This window comes from Heterocephalus glaber, unplaced genomic scaffold, assembly GCF_053883595.1.
Source record: "Heterocephalus glaber isolate CG9 unplaced genomic scaffold, H.glaber_assembly_v1.0 deba00001509, whole genome shotgun sequence".
NCBI classification, from domain to species: Eukaryota; Metazoa; Chordata; class Mammalia; order Rodentia; family Bathyergidae; genus Heterocephalus; species Heterocephalus glaber.
The window spans coordinates 19960360-19976450 of record NW_028258325.1 but is presented as its reverse complement, the minus strand read 5'-3'; positions in this window follow the sequence as shown (position 1 = coordinate 19976450).

Below are 16091 nucleotides of genomic sequence, written 5' to 3'. Positions count from 1 at the left end.
CATGCTTTATTTTAGAACTCATTGTACATCTAGGAAGATGGAGAACATTTTTACTTACAAAAATCTTCTTGGGGAACACAATGCAATAAATAGCTTGACAAGTTTTGGGGGAAGATGCAGGGAATGAGATCTCAAATTGTTTGGTCGGGCAGCACAGGTGGTTCTAAACTGGGTGTGGGTAATTTTGCAAAAGAAGAAAAAGAAATATTTCTATGTGAGGAGCTAAGAGAGAGCTCTGTTTCTTTGCAGAATAGTGGGGAGGGGAAAGTCCTTCTGCTGTGTATGTGTGTGTGTGTGTGTGTAATACTAGGACTGAACCCAGGCCCTCACTCATGTCAGGCAAGTGTGTTCCACTTCTGCTACATCCCAGAACTGCATCCCCAGGCCTTTTGATTTTACTTTTGTGATAAGATCTCCCTAAGTTCCCCAGGCTGGTCTTGAACTTTTGATCCTCCTGCCTCAGCCTCTGAGGTAGCTGGGATCTCAGCCATACAAGGCAGCTCCATCTGAAGAAGAGTCTGGGAAGGGGAGGAAGGGGGCTGGTGAGGCTGGAGGCTACACTGCAGAAGTGTGGGGAGAAAAGCAAACTCTGGTGGAAAAGTGCGCACAGCCGAGGGAGGGCTTGGAAGAGAAGCAGCAGATGGGTTGTAAAGCCAATGAGCCAGCGCTGTGGCTTGCTTGTGTCCTCCAAAGCTGATATGTTGGAGCCTTCATTCCCAGGGGACGGTGTTGGGAGGTGGTGCCTGGTAACGGTGACTGGATTGCGCCGTGGAAGTGACTGGATTGGCCATGGGAAGATGCGACTCCAATGCCCTTGCTGAATAAATCTATGTTCTTAATTTCCCAGTCTGAGGTTTTCTAATACAGAAGTAGAAGCCCCCTGTTCCGGTGATGCATGGACACCATGTACACCTTTATGCTCCTCCTAGAAAGTAGCCAGGAAGACCTCACTGCTCACAAGCACATCTGCCTACTCAGGAGCCCTAAAGCGGAGGATTTCTGTGCCATGGCAAAGCAGGGAAAACACATGCAGGTACAGACCCAAAGTCCAAGTCAACTTCCAGGTCCGTTTACCTACATGTCTCTCCTTCCCAATGCTGAGAAAGCCAGGAAGCAGGGGTCATTTCTTCTCATTTTAGCACCTTAGCTGCAACTTATGCAATGTCTGGCACATTGTAGACACCCAGAATCTCCCTGATGATAAATAAATTAGTCTCTAGGGTGCACAATGAATTAATGACATGACTCGCAGGGAAACAACTGTAGCACAAATTATGCCCTGAAAAGCAGAGAAACCATCATCAATGATTTACCTCCAGGAGCTCACTATACATTTGTGGCCATTATTAACATAAATATCAACAGAGAGATTCCTCAAAGATAATGAGCTCAATGGGCAATGAGCATTGCTAAGCAGAACCTGTGTGTCATGGTGAATCCTGGGCATATTCAGGGAGGCAAAGGAAGACAAGAGTTTTTTAGGGTAAAATGAGGGGAGTTGTATGCACTGTTTCGAAACAATTATCCTTGGTAACTAGGATCAGTAACTAGGGCGGCATCAGTCCAAGGTCAGACTGGCAGGAGTTGCTGGGCAGATGTCCTCACAAAAGTATTTTCTGTGTAAGGTCACAGTGACCTTTGTGAAGGTTGTGGCCCTGGCAGAGGCTCTTGTGATAGTTTTTGTTATCCAGCATCGTGTGTGGATGAGATCCCTTCCTTCACAATTCCTGGATTGATTGATTTTTGTCAGGGTTTGACATAAGCGACTCCATTTTTATTCTGACAACTTTCTTAACATTATTATTGTCACCAATAGGCACATAATTAATGAGGAAAGACCAAGTAGGTCCTAGTTGCAAGAATGTAAATGGGGCTTTCTTTTCTTTTCTTTTCTTTTGAGTTATAGCCTATGAAGCTGAGACATGTCCTTTGGTAGTCTTTTCCGACATTGGCTTTGGGTTGGCCTTGACGTGCTTTGGCCAACAGGCATGACTTTAGCAAACAGACATGAAACACACACTGAGGCTCATTTCTGGGTCACTCTTCAGAATCCAGTGACCAAGCCTGGGCTCACCTGCGGGATGATGGAGGAGACACCAGCCGAACCATGCCTGTCACCTCAGCTGGTGACAAGCCACCCGGCAGACATCAGAGGAAGGCCGTGCTAAGTCAGCCAAGTGAGCCCAGACCAGAATGGTCTGGCCATCCCACAGAACTGAGAGAAAGTCTTTCAGCCATCAAGTTTTGGGGGTGGTTTATTATCCAGGGGAAACTGACTACACTAGCACTCTACTGTGCTGGTTAGGAAATCAAGGCTTAGAGAGATGGAGAGAATTCTCTTGGGATGAACATCTACTTAAATGGTGCAGCTAAGATTTGCACCCAGGTCTGTTTCTGCCTTTATCTGAAGGAGCTTGGTTTCTAGGCCAAGGCAAGAGCCTGTTCCCTGGCACTGGAGGACCCACGGTCAGAGCAGACTTGATGGCAGTGCTCACTGCAGACTGAGTGCAGAGTTTTACCCTAAAATTCCCGAATCCCAAGGGTTCACAGTCTTGGCTGCACATTAACACCATCAGAGTTTTTTTTAAAAAAACCAATTACCCAGGTCACACTCCAAACCAAATAAACCAGAGCCTCTGAGGGTTAGGCTCAGGATGTTTAAAACTCCCCTGTTCGTTCTAACAAGCAGCCAAGCTTGAGAGCCAGTCTTAAACTCCCTGAAATATGAGGGGTGGGAACTGGGGAAATTGGAAGTGCTAAGGTAGAAAAGTCTTCCACGGCAAGCAAAGGCCGTGAGGGAGGGTCCTCCTAGAAGAGGACCAGGAATCTCAGTGTAATGATTCAGCCAACAGGTATTTCCGCTCGACACTCAGTTTTTCTTTCCTGCCCTCAAGGACAGCAGGATGACAGCTACCTGGTTACAGAACTGCAGTCTCCCCCTATGTTTTGGGTAACAGCAGTGGCATGGAAGAGGCAGAGATCAGTCTTCAGCTGACCCTCGGTGTATGGAACACTGGTGCTGAGTTTCAAAGGTACAGGGGAATCTCTGTTCACTGTGGCCCACGAATGGTCCAGGAACAAAGGGTGTTTCAGCTCCAGCTTCTGTAACAGGATTCCATAGGCTGGGTGGTTGTCATGGTTTATATCTAGATGTCCTGCAAAGCCTCATGTGTTCATAGGTGGGGCTTTGGAAAGGTGATTGGATTATGACAGCGATATAGCTGGCTTGCTGTTAGAAAGTGGGGTCTGGTTGGAAGGAGTGGTCACTGGAGACATGGCCTGGAAAAGTGTATCGCCCTCCTGGCTTCTCTCTTCCTTTTCTACTTCCTGTTGGCCATGAGGTGAGCAACTTGCCTCTGCCACATCCTTCCACCATGCCTTCCTGCCTTGAAGCAAACCAACTATGGGCTAAATACATGAGCCAAAGTAAACCTGTTCTCATTTCAGTCACTGGTATTGGGTACTGTGTCTCAGCAATGAGGAAAGTAGAACAGTGGCCTAAACAACAATTTATTTTTCAGAGTTCTGGAGGGTGGAAAGTCCAAGATCAAGGCTCTGGCTGATTCCCTCTCTGACTTGTTGCCACCTTCTCACTGTGTCCTTGGAAGTGAAAGAGAGAAAGATGGTCTCTTCCTCTTCTTACAAGGGTGCTCATCCCATCATGGGGCCCCACCTTCATGGCCTCATCTAAACCCGATTACCTCCCAAAGGCTCCACCTCCAAATACCATCCTGTTGGGGGCTGAGCTCCAACCTATGAATTGGGGGGACACACAGACATTCAGTCCCAGGGCAGAGGTTGCTGCCTGAGACTGCAGGGTGAAGCAGAGGCTGGCCAGCCTGAGAGCTGTGAGGATGCAGAGGGGAATCGAACACTGAGATGAGACAGGGCAGATATGGAGGAAATAACAACCCCTAAAGCCCCATCCAAGCAATGATCTTATGTATCTTTCAAGATGTCGGGTACCTAAGTGTCTTAGACCATTTTGTGTTGCTGTAGCAACATACCTGATACTGACTGCTTTATAGGTAAAAGAGGATTATTTTAGCTCCTCATCTTGGCTGTTGAAAGGTCCAAGCTCAGTGGCCACATCCAGCAAGGACCACGTGGCCAGGACATCACACAGCAGAAGCATATTCAAAAGCAGTGAGTGGCTCGAGCAGAAGAGGCTAGACACAGCAGTGGCCTCACTTTGTAAAAACTGGCTCTTTCTATAACCAGTCCAGTCTCATGAGACCTTGGCCCACTCCCTTGAGAAGGACATTGATCCTTTCTGTGGATGGTGCCTGTGACCAATTACCTCCTGCTCAGCTCTGCCTCTTAAAGGTTATACCATCTCTCTCTAGGCAGGGATCAGCTTGCAGCACATGAATCTTTGAAGGAAAACACACACACACAGCATAGCTCCAGGCTTGCAGAGGGGCAGGGCCTGCTGCTGGGGTGGGGGCAAGTGGCTGCAGCTGTGAGGGTGGGAAGCAGCTGGTCATTATAATGAAGGTGCCATTTGGACATCTGTTCCTGGGAATTCCAAGTTCTGAGCCCATAGCAATAGCTTCTGGGGCTTCTAGCATCTTCCTCCTCAATGTGTAGCTGTAGACCAGCAGCATCACTTGGGGGCTTCCTAAAAATGCAGTCTTGGATCTACCCAAACTTAAGAACCAGAGTTTGCAGCTATTAACAAGAGCCCTGGAGAATTCCTAGGCACATTTAAGTTTGGAAAGTACTCTTTGAGCAGCCTCCAGCCCCCAGCAGGGTGGGATACACAGCCAGCCATGACCTGACCTAGAACCCAGAGCCCACTATGTACAGAGCCAAGCCAGCCCTTGTTGTGGAAACAGCAGCCAACAGAAGTTGTCAACTGGGATGGGCTGGAGGACACAAAAATGTATGGAGCAAAACTCAAGGTCAAGGGCAGGGTGCTTTGGAGCGAAGGTACAGGCCCTGAGCCTTCCCTGTTCTACCCTTGCGTCCCTCTGCAGAATCATCTTTGCAACCCATGAATGTTGGCACTGCCAGCAAAACTGCTAGTCACGTGGCTCTGATTCAATGACCTTGTCCTTCCCTCGAGTGTGAAATGAGCATCTGTGGATGAACAAACAAGGTGTCGGTGGCCAGGCCCTTGGGGCTGTGCTGGGTCTCAGCTGGTCAGAGTCCTGGGAGGCCTTGCTGTGGTCCCTCATGCATGCTGATCATCCACCTCTTCCCAGTGGCCTCTGCCTCAGAGTCCCCAGCAAGCTGCCTTCCTGGACCTGAAATGTCAGGGTCTCTTGTGAGCTGGCCGCACTGAATGGTGGCTGAGGCTGGATGAGCAAGCCAGGAAGCTACCCTCACCTTCCGGCCTAGCGTGGACCATGTCCAGGCCCACGGCTGCCTCACACAGGCCCTGCTTGGCTGGGAGGTGACTCTGGTAGGCCTCCTGTTCAACAGCTGAGAGCCCTGGCAGTTCTGAGCGTGTGTCAGTCATGGAAGAGAGAACTCAGTGTGGCGACAGGGAGCCAGGGAGATGGCCCTCTAGGACAAAGGGAAGTGGACCCATGGGCACTGGGAGGCCGAATCTCTGCACGCAGGAATCTTTGTGTGACAAACGGGGGAGTGTCAAGTCTCAGGATCCCAAGTGAGATCAGGGTCCATGTTGCCTCCAAAGCCAAGCACAAGTATCTGGCTAGAAGCATGAATGGATTGACGGGGAGCCCAGCATTGCACCCTGCAAGGGTCTCCAGTCCCTCCATCATTCCTGTTCTGGTGGCTGCTGCTCAGACCTCCTCTTTGAGGGCCGCGGGTCTCTGCTCAGGGCTTCCCACACTTGCACTGCCCTTGGTGAGAAGCCGGGTGCTGTGATGGGAGCCCCAACCAGAGAGGGCTCCACACCTGCTGTTCATGCTCAAAGGCCCCCTCCGTGCCACACAGAACTGCTGTCCCCAAACTATGCTAAGGCAGTCAGTCGGGAGTCTCTTACTTAAGCTGACACAACAGCTAACTGTCACGATCACCTTGACTGTGTTTCTCTAGAGTGAGATGTGGTATAGTCTGTTGTTATGAGCAGCAGGAGCCACATCAGCTTGGTCTGAGTCCCACTTCCTGCACTCAGTGACTGTGGGATCTTGGGTGATACAGTGGAACTTTCTTCCATTCCACCTCCTCAGCTAAAAACCGGGGCCTATCACACAACATTTGTGAGTTAAATTCATCAATATAATAGAGCCTTTGATACAGTGCCCAGCACAAGTACTGTTCAAGTGTTAGCTGATATCATTAGCATCTCTGATTTCTTTTGATGCTCATGAGAAAATGTCTATGCATCTCTGTCTACTGTTCTTTTGCAGACATTCTAATTCTTCTCTCTGATTCCTCATGGGTCTCTCTCTATTTGGACATTCTCCAACACTTTCAGGCTGGGAGCTTGGTCTTTCTACCATTCTGGAAAACTCGGCCCTATTATTCTCTTATTATTTTTCTCTACTATTGTCCTTCTGCTTCTCTACATGCCACAGCTGTAGCCTCTCCGTCTCCCCTAGTCATTCTATCATACTTGTAAAATTTGGGCTCACTGTGACCTGTTTTGGGGTCAACTCCCTGGTTTAGTCATCAATTCAATTATTTTCATTACTGCTGCAAATTTAGATTATAACCAGTCTTTTAGATTTTTAATTTCTGATCCTGCATTTTAATATATTTATATTACACCACTAATTGGTTTTTTCACATTCATCTTTTTTTAAAAGTTCATCTCTGCCTATCTTTTCGTCATTAAAATTCTCATTTCATATAATCATGTCACTTTCCTTTGAAATACCCAAAATACATTTATTTTAAATTCTTTCTCAGATTTTTAAATTTTAATTTCATCCAAAGTGAAAAAAAACCTACCCGCAATTAATTTATGGACTGTTATCACTTAGGGTGGATTTCTTCACGTCTTTGGAACTCAGGTTGCAGATTCATTTAAAATGTGACCCTTTTCTCACGTCTCTCTTACCCCTTCCTGTTCCCTTGTTGAGGAGCTCGGCAGATCACACTGGCAGCCTTACTCCTAGCTGAGCCTGAGGTTGGTGGTACAGCTGCAGCTTCCTGCTGGGTGCTGGCCACTGCTCTCCTAGTCACTCCATCTTCGCGCTGCCTTTAGCAAAGAAGGAATCTTCCATCGCTCTCTTGTCGGAAGTAGAAAACCCACCAACCCCAGGTCAGCCTTCCACTAGCCCCACCTTAGCGCCTGCCTCCTGGGAGCTGGTGAGTGTAGTTGCACCCAGCAGCTGAAGTCCTGAGTCCCCTCCAGTTTCTGCCTGGCAGTGCTCAGCCACATTCTGTTGCATGCTTCTCTTCTCTTTCTGGGTGCAAAACTTGATGGCCCCTATGTATGAGCTCAGCCAGGCCTTTCTGTATACTCAGTTTTCAGCTTATCTTTCACTCTGATGTGTTTTATGGCAGAATGGGTGCCACACATGTTACACATGCCAATCCCATTGTGACTAAGAGCGGTGTTCTAATTTCCTAAGCAATGAACAGTTGCTACGATATATACAGTTGTTACGATAAATGCGTAAAGGCCCATATCCCATGGCTTTGATAACATGGACATCATTGGTGGCTTTGGTCAGCATCGTTTCTACCTCTGTTGGAGGCTGACACCAAGGTGCTGTGGGTTAAGGGAAAATGAGAGAGGGGCCACAAAGATTGGGGGATGTTCAAAGACATTTCCCTAGGAAAGGATGGCAAGCGATCATGGGAAGCTTCATTTTGTTGATTGAGAGAGATCTAGATATGTTTATGGTCAGAGAATAAAAAGCTAGAATGTGGAGAGCAGTTGGGAGGTAGTGCAGATCCCGAATCACTGAGTATAAGCATAGCCTCTCAAGCATAGCCATTTGCTGTGTAAGTTAATGTCCCCATCTGTAAAATGCAGACAATGGGATTGACCTTTTGGGACTGTTCAGAAGATTAAATAAGATACCATATATGATGAATTCCAGACAAAGTTGGCACTTAGTAATGCATGACTCCCGATCATGTTTATGGCTGATTATGATCATGTTTATGGTGGTTATTCTCATGTGCCAAGTAGGCTTGACCACCGTACCCAGTGAGCTGGTCAAACAGCTATTTTCTCTGGAAAGCAGGAAGTGACATCATACCTGGGGCCTGAGGGGAGACCGCCTGTAAGGGATTGTGGGAAATCAGGCACTGGTGCTCAGAAGGGTCCCCAGGACCATGAAAACCCTGCTGAGATTGAAAACCATGATCCATGGCACTGATCCCCAGTGCCAGCAGGACTGACATGGGAGGAGAGGACAGTTGGCCATATCCAGGGTCAGCCCTTCAGCAGAGGGACCTGCAAGTCTATTGATAACTGACAACATTGACAAGAGAGTGCTGCCTTCTTGTGAGGGTTCTCAATTCTTGCCTATGCCTTGATACAAAAGAACCAGAATGAGGGTTCTCATGGAAGTTCAAAAGCTGTGTTTATCCTCAGAGGGGAAAAATATTTCTCAGCTCTTTTTCTCACACACAACCTGGGAAATTTATCAATATGCTTCTAGTCATGTCTACTCTGAGCTGTGGAGGCCTGAGCCCCAAGTTGATCCAGCCCAGGAGAACTGAATTGCAAGCAAGAGAACTGCTTGCTCTGAAGAGTCTCCAGGTCTCGGGAAACTCAGGTCAGCAGACAGAAATCAAGTTCCCATCCCTGGGTTTGAACTTATAAGGTCATGGGTGAAAACTACCCAGAGACCACTGCTCCTGGGAAAGGCTCGGGGAAGGGCAGCCTCCGGGACACTGGCCTGACAACTCCTGGGTCCCCTGAGTATGAAAGCAGCTCTTAGGTGGGAAGTCTTGTGGAAGAGTCCCTGCTCTCTGGCTGTGCCTGTTCCCTGTCCACCTCCACATTCTGGGCAGGCTCATCACCTGGGTCTTCATTTATCTTTGTCCCAGAGAGGCCTCCGGGCTTGGCGGTGGCTGCTGGGTGACACTTCAGCTATAAGGGTCTGCCGCAGGGGACAAGACACCTGCCCTCCTGCTTGGCCAGCCACAGAGGTGCTGGCAGATGAAGTGATTCAAGGATGACTCTCTTGAGAGGAGGCTCTGAAAGTTTGATTGCTGTGGTAAAGTAGGAAAAGTGGTTAAACATTTTCTACACAGAGAGACCTCGGTTTGGATTCTGGCTTTACCATGTGCACCACATTTGAAAACCTTGATCTACCTAGAGCCAGGTTAGAGTTGGGGACCCAGAGGTTGGTTTGCCTGTGTTCACACAGGGACAGTTGTTTTTCAGTGACTAAGACAAAGAAAGTGGTTTCTTGCACAGGTACCTGAAAAAGAAAGACGAGTTCACATAGTCATGTGTACCTTTTGGCTTGCAAAAGAAGGAAAGACCAATTGAGGCGACAATTCAATAAAAATGTGGAGTGATTGTGACATTCCAGGGGCCCACGGTCAAGGATGCAACAAAACCTGAGACAGGACCTACAACTGGAACTACATGGGGGGCTATCACGACTGTCTCTTCCTTGTCCTTTCTGTGTCTGTACCTGCTCTGCTCTCTCTCCCCTGCACACCAGCTTCCTCCATGCCTCTGTCTACAGAGTGAAATACAAGTCATCCGACAGCTCCTGGGGTTTTTTACTATGGGGTTAGTCCCTGCTCTCAAGCTTGGAAACCATCATGGAAAAAAAGAGTGTGCTTCTCCCCATAATCCAGGGAGCAATCCCAGGGAAGGGCCCTGATTCCTCACTGTGAGGGTGAAGGGAACTGCTCCTTCATCCTCTGGAATGAACTGACAACAGGCAGATTAGTAGGAGAAAATGGTGTGCAGATGTACTTAACACATATGGGGCAGAAATCGCAGGGAGGTGAGAATCCACGAACCCAGTGGGGTTTAGATGTTCGTATACCTTTCTCTGCAGGGCAGAGAAAGTGGGAAATGTGGGCAGTTCTTTCTGAGTAATCATTTCCTAGTAAATGATTACTAGGGAGAATGAATGGGCAGAGAAAACAGACAGTAGTTAAATGAGTTTCTTTGGAAGAATGAATGGACCCAGAGAGGAACAATAACTTGTGACAAAGTCTGTCCAACTGCGGTGATACACTTGAGCCCTCTTTTCTGCCATTTGAGTTTAGTTAATGAAACCTCTGGGAAAGGCCTGAAGGCAATTCCTTTCCTTTTTGGCTGCTCTGGTCTTTAGACAGTCAGGGGAACAGCCATATTTTGCAGTGAAATTTCCGAATGCCCTGATCTCTTCTCAGCTAGCTGCTGTGGTCAGAGGGAGAGAATTCTGACCAGCCAGGCCTGGGCCATGGGTGTATTAGCAGAAGATAGGACATGGAAGAGCTTGTAGAACAGAGAAAGCAAAATGATGCCAACACCCACTTTAGTGTGATTCCCATCTGTTTCCCCAGTCCCAAAGAACTCACCCAACTTGGACACACCAGGCTGCCAGGAGTCATCCCAGACCTGGGAGGGGTGGTGGACTATCTTGAGGAGAAATACAAGCAAGCCTGCCCTCAACATATCCAGATGCCTCCTGGGCCTGACTCCCCGACATGGCAACGAGAACTCTGGGCAGAGCTGAGCCTCTGTTCAAGGCATTGATATCTTTGACATCACTTTTAACCCACACATTCTTCAGACCTAGAGATAGTAGGTTGTTGTACATGTGAACAATTCCCTCTGATTGGCCATCTGATATGGTTTGTGTTCAGATGTCGCCCCAAAGCCTCATGCAGATGAGGTGGGACTTTCTTTTTCAGAGGTAGTTGAATCTGGTATGTGTGATGCTGGGGTTAAGGGGGTGTGATTATTAAACCACTACATATGAGTGATTAGTTTGGCACCGACCTAACCCTGGTAGTCTGAATAAGATAAAAGGGGCAGAAAGATGCTGTTAAACCCCCTTGTTGCCTTTGCTACCTCGTTCACACCATGTTGTTTCTCCTCTGCAATGCTTGTTTGCCATCCCTGCCTTGGAGCCAGGTGATTATGGACTGAAACCTCTATGAACTGTAAGCCAAATAGACCCCTTCCCCTCTAACTTTGGGTGTCAGGTATTTTGTCTCAGCAACGAGAGAAAAGTAATTAACACACCGTCTAAGTTTTTCCAGAGTTTTTACATCATGTATCAATAACTCTGTAGCCAGTATCCTGTAGTCAGAGCTTCACACACATCCCTGACTTAATACCACTTGTAAAAGTGGAAAGTGATAAAAAGAAAAAAAAAAATGAAGTGGTAGGAAATAAAGTCTGTGAGTAAGGAAACAAGTCATAGCCAGAACTCTTTTGGTTGCAAGCAACAGAAAGGGAAGTGGAGCCAATTTAAGGAAAGTGTATATGTAGTAACTCTAGAAACTAGAAATTCCTGGAATGGAGCTAATCTTAAGCATGGTGTAGATGCAGCAACTGGGTAACATTCTTTATCTCTGTGTCTATTTCTCAACCCAGCTTTTCTTGGGATGTTAGGCTCACTTCCAGTGCAAAAAAAAAAAAGCTATTTCTATGTGGCTTTAGAGGATGTGAGAGGAGAGAGTGAGAATGATCACAGAAAGGTTCATGCTTATATCATCTGCTGTCAATGAGAAGTAAGCTCCTCTCTTCCAGGCCTGGGTCTTCTCCCAGAAGACTGATTGATCTTACAGCGGCCCTTCAACCTATGAACCCAGTACAACAGCCCAGGGGACCTGGCCTCTGGCCAGGGTGATCAGTAGCTCCAACAGACACACAGGGAATGGAGATAGTTCCCAAACCGAAGGGGGGACATTACCATTTCAAAAGAAGATAAATACAAAAGTCAAGGGCTCCCAGCAAAGGCTTGAGCAGCAGCAGCTCACTTGGGTTTGGATCGCTGCTGTGTGAGCTGACGGCAAGCTGCTCTGAGCTTTGGAAGGCGATTTGGTAGTGTGGGATCATGTTGGGGGTGACCCCTTAGTCCACCCCATCTCCTCCACTTCCCAGACGGGTGCCCTAAACCTCATCACTCGATGTCGTCGTACATAAAGTGGAGATGACGCTCAGACTGACTTCACAAGGCTGTCCATGGACTAAATGAGACAGTGTGTGTCAACAGCTTAGAACCACGTCTGGCACACAGTGGGCCCTCAATAAATGTTACCTGCGGTTACTATTATTGCTATTATCTTTGAACCCTCAGTACTTACCATACTACCACACAATGCAGAATCGATGGACTGAACCCTTTATAACCTCATTTGCTTATTCTGCAAAGTGAGAAAACTACTCATCTTGCAGGGTGTTATGACGATTAAATGAGACACACATCTAGCCTGATGCCTGCCTCAGGCAATGTTGGTGGTTTCTTTTCATCCTTGACCTTTCCCTGCCTCGGAAAGTCAAGTTCCTTCGTAATTTTATACATCCAGCCTTGGAGTTAAGCATGCCTGCCACCCAACTCAAATGGGTTTGCACTGTAATAAACGAAAAGAATTGTCTCATGAAAGAGAAAAGTTCAAGGCAATACTGAGTCCAGGGGCTCAAATCTCAAATCCCGGGACCCTGTCTCCATGGGGTGGGGAGGACTGAGGATGTAGCTCAAGCTGCAGGCCTGGGTTCAATCCCCAGTTCACCAAAACAAGCAACATATCAGTACTCCTCAGTCCTTCTCCTGCAATAATTCTTCTCCCTCATCTCTTTTTTCTCTCCCCCCCTCCCCTCCCCCTCCCCTTCCGCTCCCCCTCCCCTTCCGCTCCCCCTCCCCCTCCTTCTTATTTTCTTGAGTATTTGTATCTTGGACAGAGTCTTTCCATAGTGGCCACCGATAGTTCCAGGTCCCTGACTTCCCTGTGCCTCACTGCTCTCGTCAGTAAAAGTGGGGTAACAATAGCTCCTACCTTGGCAGAGGAGAGAGTTGTTTTGAGTAATATATTACTTAATGTGTGCTGTCAAAGGACAAAATCACAGTGTAACTTAAAAAATTCCAATTGACTTTATTTTTCATTCATTCCATAAAAATAGAATAAGTGCTCCAGTGAGCGGAGTAGAGGAGAAACATACTGAAGAAAGCAGAAACGAAAGAACAAAGTGCAGACTGGGCATTTCGGAGTTACTTTCCTGGTAAAATAGGGACAGTGAGATGGAACGGTAGGAAAATTGCTTGGTGAATATCAGGTTACTTTAGGCCACTCTCTTGTGTCAGGATAGGGCTGAGGGGATTCACCACAATGCCTTGTTGGGGAAACTGGCCTGTTGGAGAATGAGTCAGTTATCTCTCTAATCCTGATTCCACATTTGATTGTCTTAATCAGGATCTAAGCAGGTTATATACATTGCATTTGATTGACATGTCTGTCTCTTAATCTCTAATCTCTAGGTTTCAACAATTATCAAAAAAGATAACTTTTATTTCACTTGTATTTGCTCCCTCCCCCTTCACCATCTACCCCAAATATTCTTGAGTATTTTAGCCATCTCAATATACCGTCATCAGAACTTTCATCTTTTTAGTGGATGCAAAATTAATTTTTTTCTTAAAAAGGGCTGTTAGTGGAAGCAACAAGACTCCAACATCAGTAGATGAATAAAAATATAGTATATACACACCATGGAATATTATTCAGCCCTAAAGAAGGAAGAGACTTTTGATACCAGCTACACCAAGGAACCCTGAAGACTTTATGCCAAGTGAAATAATAAATCACAAAACCCCACAAATATTGCACAATTCCTTCTTTACGAGAGACACCTAATGTAGTTGAATTCATAGAAACAGAAAGTAAAATGTAGTCATCAGAGGCTTCCAGAGAGGGGTGAGGGGAGGGAATTTTTGCTTAATGGGTGCAGAGTTTCAGCTGAGAAAGGTGATGAAATTCTGGAGATGGATAATGAGGACGGCTGTACAACAGTGTGATGGACTCAATGCCACGGAACGGGACGTGTGAAAAGCATGGATGCCGTCGTGTATGTCTTATCAGAATGGAAAAACAGCTGTTAGAGAAATCCGCGCTGTGCAGGATGAGAGCCTGCCCACCATTTCGCTCTTGGAGAGGACGAACAAGTCCATCTCGGGGCTGTGATCTGAAAGAAAACGAGTGAACTGAGCTGGAATCCCGATCTCTGGCCGTGACTGCACAACTGTTCGCTAAGCAGGGGCTCGGGGCTGGGCTGGCTGAAGCCAGGCTGGGGAGGAAGGGACAAAAGGGATGGAAAGAAATCTACTCCGTGCCCCTGGCCTGCAAAGCCGCCTAAATCTCATCAGACCAGAGAAATGAGCTGCGAGAGCAGCTAACACAGGCGAGTTCCCCTGACGGGTGGAAAAGGAGTGTGCAGTATGTCCCAGGGGGCGTTGTTTGTTTCTGTTTTTGGCTGTACTAGGGATTGAACCCCGGGCCTTCACACCGAGCTACAGCCGACCCCCCCTGCCTTAAAATTTTGAGACAGGGTTTCACTAAGTCACAAAGTTGCTCAGGCTGGGCTTGAACTTGCAATCCTCCTGCCTCAGCCTCCTAGAGCAGGGATTCCAGGCATGTGCCCCCAGGCCACGGTTTCATTGCTTCTTAGCTAAAGCACAAAGCTCGGAAGCCTTGGCCCAAATACGGGGGTCTCGCCACCTCACATCCCCAACCCGCTTTCCCTTTGCGTCCATAGCCCAGGCGGAGGCCGAGAGGCTGCGGCCACACTGGGCGGCCCTGCAGCCAATCAGATCCCCCTCAGGAAGGCACCCGGAAGAGGCGCCCTCAGAGAGGTGCGGTCGCCCTCGGAAAGGGAAGACGGAGGGCTGGACCAAGGAGAAGTAGCCCCCACCCGTGCAGGTCCACGGCCCGACCTGTCCCTGTGAGGCATGCGTGCCAGGCCACACAGGCACCCGCAGAGAGTGTGAAGCGCCGCTCACTGGCTTCCTCGACGTCCCAGGGGCGGGAAGGTCAAGGTGCCGCAGACCAGGAGCTGCCTCTCCCCACTGGGTCCCCCCGTGGCCCACTGTGCATCCAGCCCTCTCTGCCTGCAGACACCAGGCGTGGTGGGTTAGGGCCCTCCCCAGCGGCCTCACTTTACCTCAGGACCTCATCCCTGGATGCAGTTGAGCTTTGAGGTATGGGGTGGGGGCTAAAACGACCATGAATTGTGGGGCAAAGAGGAAGAGGTCTGGAAAATGCACATTCGGCCTAGAAAGCTCGGGAAGCTCTCTCTCAAACGACCCCAGCTGGGCCAGAGGCGCAGGCAGTAAACATCCGTCCTTGGATGTGGTGCTGTCTGGGAAAGGTGTGACGCCGGACAAAGCCGCCCTCTGTGGCTGACTAGTCCCCGAGGACAGGCGCCCGGCAGCAGGGGCAAAGGCGCCTTCCTTGGAGGTGCAGCAGGTGTGGGCTTGCTGCCAGTGGAGGGTGTTTCTTGCAAGCAAACGACCCCCGTCGAGGGTGCCCTGCAGGCTGAGACACTGACGCTCAGCTCCCTGACGGGGGACGGCATGTTGGTCACTGTACATCCCCCACTGTTGTAGTCAGGGTTTAGGCAAGGGAATACATTAAATACAGCACACATCATTTATAAGATTATTTTATGATAATTACCCAAAAAGTCAAATGCAAAGGAGTGCAAGAGATTAACTGCACACTAGAAGCCCAAAGGATTCAGCTGAGGGCCTGGATCCCAGCAGTTTCTCACACGACTCCAGCTGAAGGCCTAGAGTCCAAGGCAATGTGTTCCTCAAGTCCAGCCAGTGGCCTAGAGCCCATGGCAATGTCTCATGCTTGTCCATATTGAAGATCTGTACCTGGAAGGCCCAAAGGCCAGTGGTGGAAGCCAGAAAATCTACGTTGGTGAGATGAAGGATTTCTGCCACCAGGCTGAGGGATCCACATTGGAGCCAGGAAGTGATGCTCACAGTGAAGATCAGAGCTCCTCTGATGAAAACAGGAGCAAAAACAGGAGGCATTCCCAGTGACAGCAAAGCCCCAAGCTCCTCCTCCCATGAGAACAGCCAAGTTTGCATCAGGAAAACCATCCACAGCAAGCTTCTCCTACAAAATCAACAGTCCAAGAGCTTCCCCTCCAGTTCTCTTTTAATGGCTACTAACAACAATTCTCAGGTGGCTCCTCCATGCCCAGAGCACGCTGATTCAGTTCAGCTGGGCATTACAAGTCGACCATTAGTCCA